The sequence below is a fragment of the Mobula birostris genome, chromosome 6 (genome assembly GCF_030028105.1).
Source record: "Mobula birostris isolate sMobBir1 chromosome 6, sMobBir1.hap1, whole genome shotgun sequence".
Lineage (NCBI taxonomy): Eukaryota > Metazoa > Chordata > Chondrichthyes > Myliobatiformes > Myliobatidae > Mobula > Mobula birostris.
Window position 1 is genome coordinate 156,461,907 of NC_092375.1, and position 7,828 is coordinate 156,469,734.

Below are 7,828 nucleotides of genomic sequence, written 5' to 3' on the forward strand. Positions count from 1 at the left end.
ATAAATGCAAGGATGTAATGTTGAAACTTTATAAAGCACTGGTGAGGCCCCGCTTGGAGTATTGTGAGCAGTTTTAGATCCCTTATCTTAGAAAGGATTTGCTGAAACTGGAGAGGCTTCAAAGGAGATTCATGAAAATGATTCCAGGATTGAATAGCTTGTCAAATGAAGAGTGTTTAAAGGCTCTGGGCCCGTATTCATTAGAATTCAGAGAATGAGGGGTGACCTCATTGAAACCTATAAAATGGTGAAGGCCTTGACGGAGTGGATGTGGAGAGGATGTTTCCTATGATGGGAATATCTAAAATCAGAAGACACAGCCTCAGAATAAAGGGGTGTCCTTTTAGACAGAGATGAGGAGGGACTTCTTTAGCCAGAGAGTGGTGCATCTGTGGAATTCTTTGCTACAGGCAACTGTGTTCTATTTCAATCTTTCCAACATTTCGACTCCTATATTTTCCCAACCACTGAGGTCAGACTAACTGGTCTATAGTTTCCTTTCTTCTACCTCTCTCCTTTCTTGAAGAGTGGAGCAACATTTGCAATTTCCCAGTCTTCCAGAACCATTCCAGAATCTAATGATGTCATGGTCCGGTCCGTAAAGTCTGCATTCCGGTTCACGGTCCAGTCCGTGGACTCAGGACTCCGGGTCTTCCAGCTGCCCCTCATTTGGTTGAGTTAATCATAGGCACCTGATTCCCATCTTTGGGCTTGGAATATAAGTAGCCTTGGGGGTGAGTGTGAGCTGCTGGTTTGTCTTGTCAGTCCCTATTGGAGCAACCTGCTGATGGAAGGCTAGTGAAACCATTTATGATCTCTAGGCCTGGTTGGAGGACCACTGCTTTATAGAGCCTTGTTGCTACTTGTTGGAGTAGTCTTTGTGGTATGGATTTGGCTGTTTCCTAGGCCAGCTGAGTGGCTGTCAGCCACTCTGAGCTAGGTAGGGATCTGGCTGTTTCTATAGCCAGTGGAGGTTGCTGGCTGTAACTATGATTTGGAGCAACCCTGAAGCAGTGATGGAACTGTCTGTTCTTTGGTGTTTGTCTCTTGTCCTTCTGTGGGGTAAATCAGGCTGTTCTGCTGTTGCCCTGTGGGGGTGGGGGGGACATGTCTTGTCTTTGCCTCTGTTGGGTAAGTCTGGCTGTTCTGCTGCTACCCAATAGGTGGTCCTATCTCTGTCTATGTACTGTCCTGTCTCATGTTGGTGTCATGTTAATGATGAGTCCTGGCTTTCTGAAGGACAAGTCCTGGCTCTGTTGATAATCAGTTCCTAGTTGTTGTCTCAGCTCCAGCCTCTGAGTTATCAACCCCTGCATTTCAAGATGAAGATCCTGTAGCCAAACTCAGTGAAGACCCCAACCTGTCTCCAAGCTCAGGCCTCTAGACCCCAGCCACATCCTGTCCTGAAGCCATATCATGTCCTTGCCTGGTTCTGGGGTCTGAGCCTGAGGCAAGACCCAGGTTCTGGGTCCTTGTCTGGTCTCTGGCTTGGAATTGAAGCCTTGTCTCCTAGTCCTGTTCCTTGTACTTCAGTGTCTTGCATTTGGGTCTGTTCCCAGTACATGTGACAAATGATTCTTGAAAGATCACTACTAATGCCTTCACAATCTCTTCAGCCTCTTTCAGTATGTTGGGGTGTATACTATCTGGTCCAGGTGACTTATCAAACTTCAGACCTTTCAATTTCCCAAAACTTTCTCTTGTCATGGTAATTTCAAACACTTCATGACCCCTGACACCTGGAACTTTCACCACACTGTTAGTGTCTTCCTCAGTGAAGGCTGATGCAAAATACTTATTCATTTCCTCCACCATTTCCTTGTCCCCTATTACTACCTCCCCATTATCTTCCAGTAGTCTGTTATCCACTCTCTCCTTTTTTTACACTTTATGTATCTGATGAAACCTTTGGTATCCTCTTTAATACTATAGGCTAGTTTTGTATTCCATCTCTACATTCTTGACTTTTTTGTTGCCTTCTGGTTTTTAAAAGCTTCTCAATCCTCTAATTTCCCATTAACTTTTGCTCTATTATATGGCCCCTCTTTGGCTTTTATGCTGGCTTTGAATTCCCTTGTTAGCCACAGTTGTCATCTTGCCTTTAGAATACTACTTTCTCTTTGGGATGTATATATCTGGCACCTTCCAAATTGCTTCCAGAAATTCCAGCCATTGCTACTTTGCTATCTTTGCTAGTGTTCTTTTCCAATCAATTCTGGCCAACTCCCCTCTCATGCTTCTCTGATTCCCTTTACTCCACTGTAATACTGATACATCTGACTTTGGTTTCTCAAATTTCAGGGTGAATTTGATCATTATGATCACTTGCCCCTCAGGGTTCTTTTACCTTAAGCTCTCTAGTCAATTTTGGTTCATTGCACAATACCCAATCCAGATTATCTGATACCCTCATGGGCTCAACCATGAGCTGCTCTAAAAAGCTATTTCATAGGTACTCTAGAAATTCCCCCTTCTGGAATCCAGAACCAACCTGATGTGAAATCCCCCATGACTATTGTAACATTTGGCATTTATTTTCTATCTCCTGTTATAACTTGTGGACCACATCTTTATTATTGTTTGGGGGGCTGTATACAACTCCCATCAGGGTGTTACCCTTGCTGTTCCTTGGCTCTATCCACTGATTCAACACTCTGCAATCCTATGTCACCTCTTTCTAATGATTTGATTTCATTTTTTTTTTACAACAGAGCAATGCTACCCCCTCTACCTTCCTGCCTGTCCTTTTGATAATGTGGCAAGCGAGCTCTTTAGTCTGCCTGCTGATGAGTGAAAGGTTGTTGCTGCTGTGTGTAGGAAAGCACACCACTCAACCAGGTGTGCCATTCAACTCAAAGGTAGTGTCATTGGCTCATTTGAAGATGGCATTGGAACTGTGCTTAGTGACTACCTCCACCCCTTGCATCTTTTGAATTTACCACCTCTTGCCTTAAATGTATGACATTTCAACTGAGAAAAAGATGCTGTCTATCTATGCCTCTCAATCTTATAAACCTTATCAGACCTCCTCTTGGCCTCCTGCACTCCAGAGAAACCAACCCCAGTTTGTCCAGCCTGGTTATAGCACATACAATACCCCCTATCTGGGCACCATCCTGGTAAACATCTTCAACACCTGCTCCAAACTCTCAACAGTCTTCCTATAATGGGGGGCGGGGGGCACAGAACTGTTTGCAATACTCCAGATGTGGCTAACCAGAGTTTTATAAAGCTGTAACATAGCTTTCTGAATTTTGATCCCAATGCCTTGACTAATAAGACAATCATGGTGTAATCACCTTATCACGGCTCCAGTGAACGACGCTACCAAAGGTGACATCCTCAAGACAATTCAAGCATCAATTCCTTTTTTTAAAAAAAAAACCATTTTTATTTCAGAATGCAAACACGAGGAAACCTGCAGATGCTGGAAATTCAAGCCGCACACGCGAATGCAGCAAGATGTGGTTCTGCTAATGTTACAACTTGCAATCTGCATTCTCGGCCCGATCGGGCGATCTGGCGCTTTGCTGTCTTCGAGAGTGTTGCATGAGCCTGCGACCAAGTCGTGCAGCGTGGAGACCTGGGAGCCAGGAGATGGACGCGGACCCAGGTTGGACTTCACCTCTCGCCGAGGAAGATGAAATCGAGGGGTTGCGGAGGGCGAGCAGGTGTCAGCACCACCTATCGGCCTCTGGCTCACTGCTGCCAGTGTGCTGCGGTCACTCTCTCGCATTTGCTCACTGCTCTTGGCAAGGCTTTTGTGTTTAAATATTCTCTCTCACCCTCGATACAGTCGGCGGATACTGCCGGATTGATGTAGATTGTAGATTTGGACTCCAGTTCTGGTTTATGATGTGTTCTAGTTTCTAGTTTTTGTTGCTATTTTTGAATCGGGGTGGCCAGATAATGAAAAATGAGCCGAGCTGAACTGAAAAATGCATTTTGATTGTTTTTGCTCGTTTTTTGTCATTTGTGTATCTTTTTCTGCGTGAGGGGAGGGGCAGGGTGTTTTATTTAATAGGTTGGTTCCATGGTTCTTTTTTCCAAGTCTGTCAGTGGGGAAGATGAATTTCAGGGTTGTAAATTGTATATATACTTTCAATAATATTCTTTGAATCAAATGGTGTAGCCACTTTCAGGAAACTATAAACTTGGACCCTAAGATCCCTCCGCTCATCAACACTAAGTCTTAATAGTGTATTGTCTTTATACTTAACCTACTAAAGAACAGCACTTCACATATGGCAAGGCTAAAGTCCATCTGCCATTTCTCCTTCCATATCTGCAACTGATCTATATCCCACTGTTCTTCACCAATCTTCATATTGTCTGTAAACTTCCTAACCCACCCATCTGTTTTCATCCAGGTCATTTATATACATCACAAACAGCAGAGGTTGCAGTACATCCCTGTGGAAAATGACAAATTGCAAACCTTCAGCTAGTAGAAGTCCCTTTGACGAGTATGGTCCATCTTCTATGGACAAGCCAGTTCTGAATCCAGATGGCCAATGGAGCCCATGCATCTTAATTTTCTGGATGAGCCTCCCATGAGTGACCTTGTCAAATGCTTTACAAAAATCCATGGAGATAACATCCACAGTTCTACCTTCATTAATCATCCTTGTCACCTTGGGGGGGGGGGGGGGGGGGGGGGGGGGAGAAACTCAGCTGAAGGTAGTAAGACATCACTTGTCCCACACAAAGCCATACTGGCTCTCCCTACTTAGGCCATAGTTTTCCACATTCTCATTAATCCTACCCCTAAGAATTGTCTCCAGTAACTTCCCTACCACTGACGTGAGCCTCACTAGTCTATAGTTTCCAGGATTATTTCCTCCTTGAATAATGGAACAACATTAGCTACTTGCCAGTCCTCTGGGACCTTCCTGTGGCTAAAGAAGACATGGAGATATTAGTCAATGCCCAAGCAATCTCATCTCTTTCCCCTCTCAATAACCTGGGATATATCCTAACAGGCTCTGGGGATTTATCCACCTTAAAGCTCATTAAGAGGCCCAACACTACCACCTCCTTTACTTCAAAATGACCTAGCATATTAATATTTTCAGCATTGATCTCCCTATCCTCCATGTCTTTTTCTTGGTAAATACTGATATAAAGTACTCATTAAGGACCTCACCCATGTCCTCCACACCAAGCAAATGTTCCCCCTTTATCCTTGAATGGCCCTACCTACTCCCTAGTTAACCTCTTGCTTTTGATATAAATATAAAATGCCTTGGGATTCTTGTTAATCCCACTTGCTAAGGACTTTTACTGGCCCCTCTGGCTTTCCTAATTCGAGGCAGCTAAATGGTATCTGCTGCTGATCTGTTGTGGCAGTAGGCAAATTGGAGCAGATCTCTGAGGTGACAGTTTGGATTTGTGCCACATCCAACATCTCAAATGCCTTGATTATGGCTACTGTAAGTGCCAACAGATAGTAACAATTGAGACAGATCACTACACTCTTCCAAAAGGCATCTATTGAACTGGGCACATTGGGAACTCAAACCTCAAACAAGTGGTTGAATATGTCTTAGTCCCCCAGACATTTGGTCCACTGAGATGTTTAGTACACTGTCTGCACCAGACTGTTTTTGTGGATTCACTGACACTGGCCTCAGTCTGAAGTTAAGGGTCATCCAGAGATGTGGAGGATCATATGGGTGTGTCATAGTTCTCCAAATCAAAGCAGCCATAAAAGGTATTGAGCTCATTTAGGGATAATTGATCAGGTGTTCTATCTGATCTCAACTGGTGGAAGTTCCAGTTATGCAAGTCCTGTCAAAGCCATCTCCAGCATCCAGCTTGATTGCAGTTCAGTCTGAAATTCCCTCTTTGCCCTTGCAATGGACTATGGGAGGCCATCTATGGACTTTTTATGACTCTGGGTCACTAGACCTAAACACCACAGATTTAGCCCTCAGCAGGTTGTGAATCTCCTGGTTCATCCAGGACTTCTGGTTGGAGAAGCCTTGCAATATTTTTGAGGGTCAATGCTGATCTATGTAAGTCCTTCTGAAGTTAGTGACAATTAATACAGTAATTTAGAAATGCTATGTAGCTGCAATTAATCTAACAGACTATATCCACATTATTTGAACAATGTAGCATATTTTAAAAAGGCATTTTTAAATAAAATGACACGTTAAGGCAAGCCTGCCATGGCTGCTGCTGGTCTGAATCCACTCAGTTGTTTATGCTACTCATTGTCCAGCTTACAATAGCTTGGTTGGGAAACAAGTTCTATTAAATGTAACATTTAACATCTATACAAATAGCATGCCACCTGGACTATGTCCAATCCTGTAATATTCATAAAACATTACAAAAGTGCCATATAGTTTAAAATGCTATGTTACAATAAATTGAAATGGAAATAATTGGACAATTAATTGAATGGAAATAGTAGCAAAAATTTAATATAATCCAGATAGCATATGATTTCATGTTATATGTGCTATCTTAAATGTGATATATGACAATTTGTTTAGCAACTAAATGCTGTAAGCTCATGCATACTTTGATAATTGAGTATTTCACTGTAGTACATAAACAACTGAGTGGATTGGAATCTGTCTCAGCCAAGACAGGCAAGTCTTAACATGTCTTTATGACCTTTAAATAGTTTACATTGTTCAAGAGTCTGTCAGTTTAATAGCCCAGAAATTCTGGGAAGAAAACTATCCTTTTATGTTATTTATGTTTCATGATTCGAGTTTAAATTTTTCAGACAAGTATCAAATATGATCTCAATCCCCAGACAAATGAACGTTCCTTTAATGTGGGTCACTCATTTAAGGATTGATTCATGTCAACTTAGCATTGTGAACAATTGTGAAGATTAAGAAGCTCAAGGAAGTGATTGTTTAGTAAAGAAAAAGCATCTGAAGGATGCCAGCTTTCTCTGGCAGTTGTTTTGTGAATAAGGTATCTCTGTTGACAGTTTATATTGCCAGCTATCTTTGGGAGTGAATGAGTTTATTTTTTTCTGAAACATTTTAAGATAGTCTTGGGTGTGGATGTTGTAGATCATCCAAATATTGTTTCACAATTACTTTGCTTCTACTTTGACACTTGACATTTTGAATGAATAGTGCCTTGAATTAAAAATAGAGAATGATGGAAAATTCAACAGGTCAATTAGCATATGTGGAAAGATTACCAGTTAACATTTCAGGTCTAGGACCCTTCATAGTTAAGTGAGCAACACAAAAGTGTAACTCAGGTAAATTAAACCCGAAGTTGTAATGGTAGAAAGTTCTACCTGTGGAGGGATGAAAATGAAGTTTACTGATTTTTTATATATAAAAAAATAATTTGAAAAAATCCTATGGGAGGGTGGGGCGGGCTAGACAGAGGACGGGCAGAGAGAAACGCAGCAACGACTAGAAGCTGAAGACAACTGTTAAGAGTGGAATTAGTAGTGAGTATCTTTACCCTACTAACTTGAAAACCTCAGGATGAAACCCCTGGAGGAGAGACAATAGCGATAAAAGATTTATTGAAGCTACAGCTGTAACATGCAGCAGCTATAATGAGACAATATCAGCAGAGATCAGTGTCCAAATCCCTGCTGTGCCATATCAATTCCGTGTGACCTTCCTATGTTGACATGCCTGACCAGGGCCGCCTCCACTGCTAATTCATGGCCAAATGAAATTTAGCTGAACAACAGCTCACATTCCAAGTGGGCCGCCTCAACCCTGGCAGCATGAACGTCAAATTTACAAGCTATTAGTAACTACTTTCCCTCTGTCCAATTTTCTCTTTTTCCTTTTGTTCCATATTTTTTCTCACTCCTCCTGATCCAAATGGT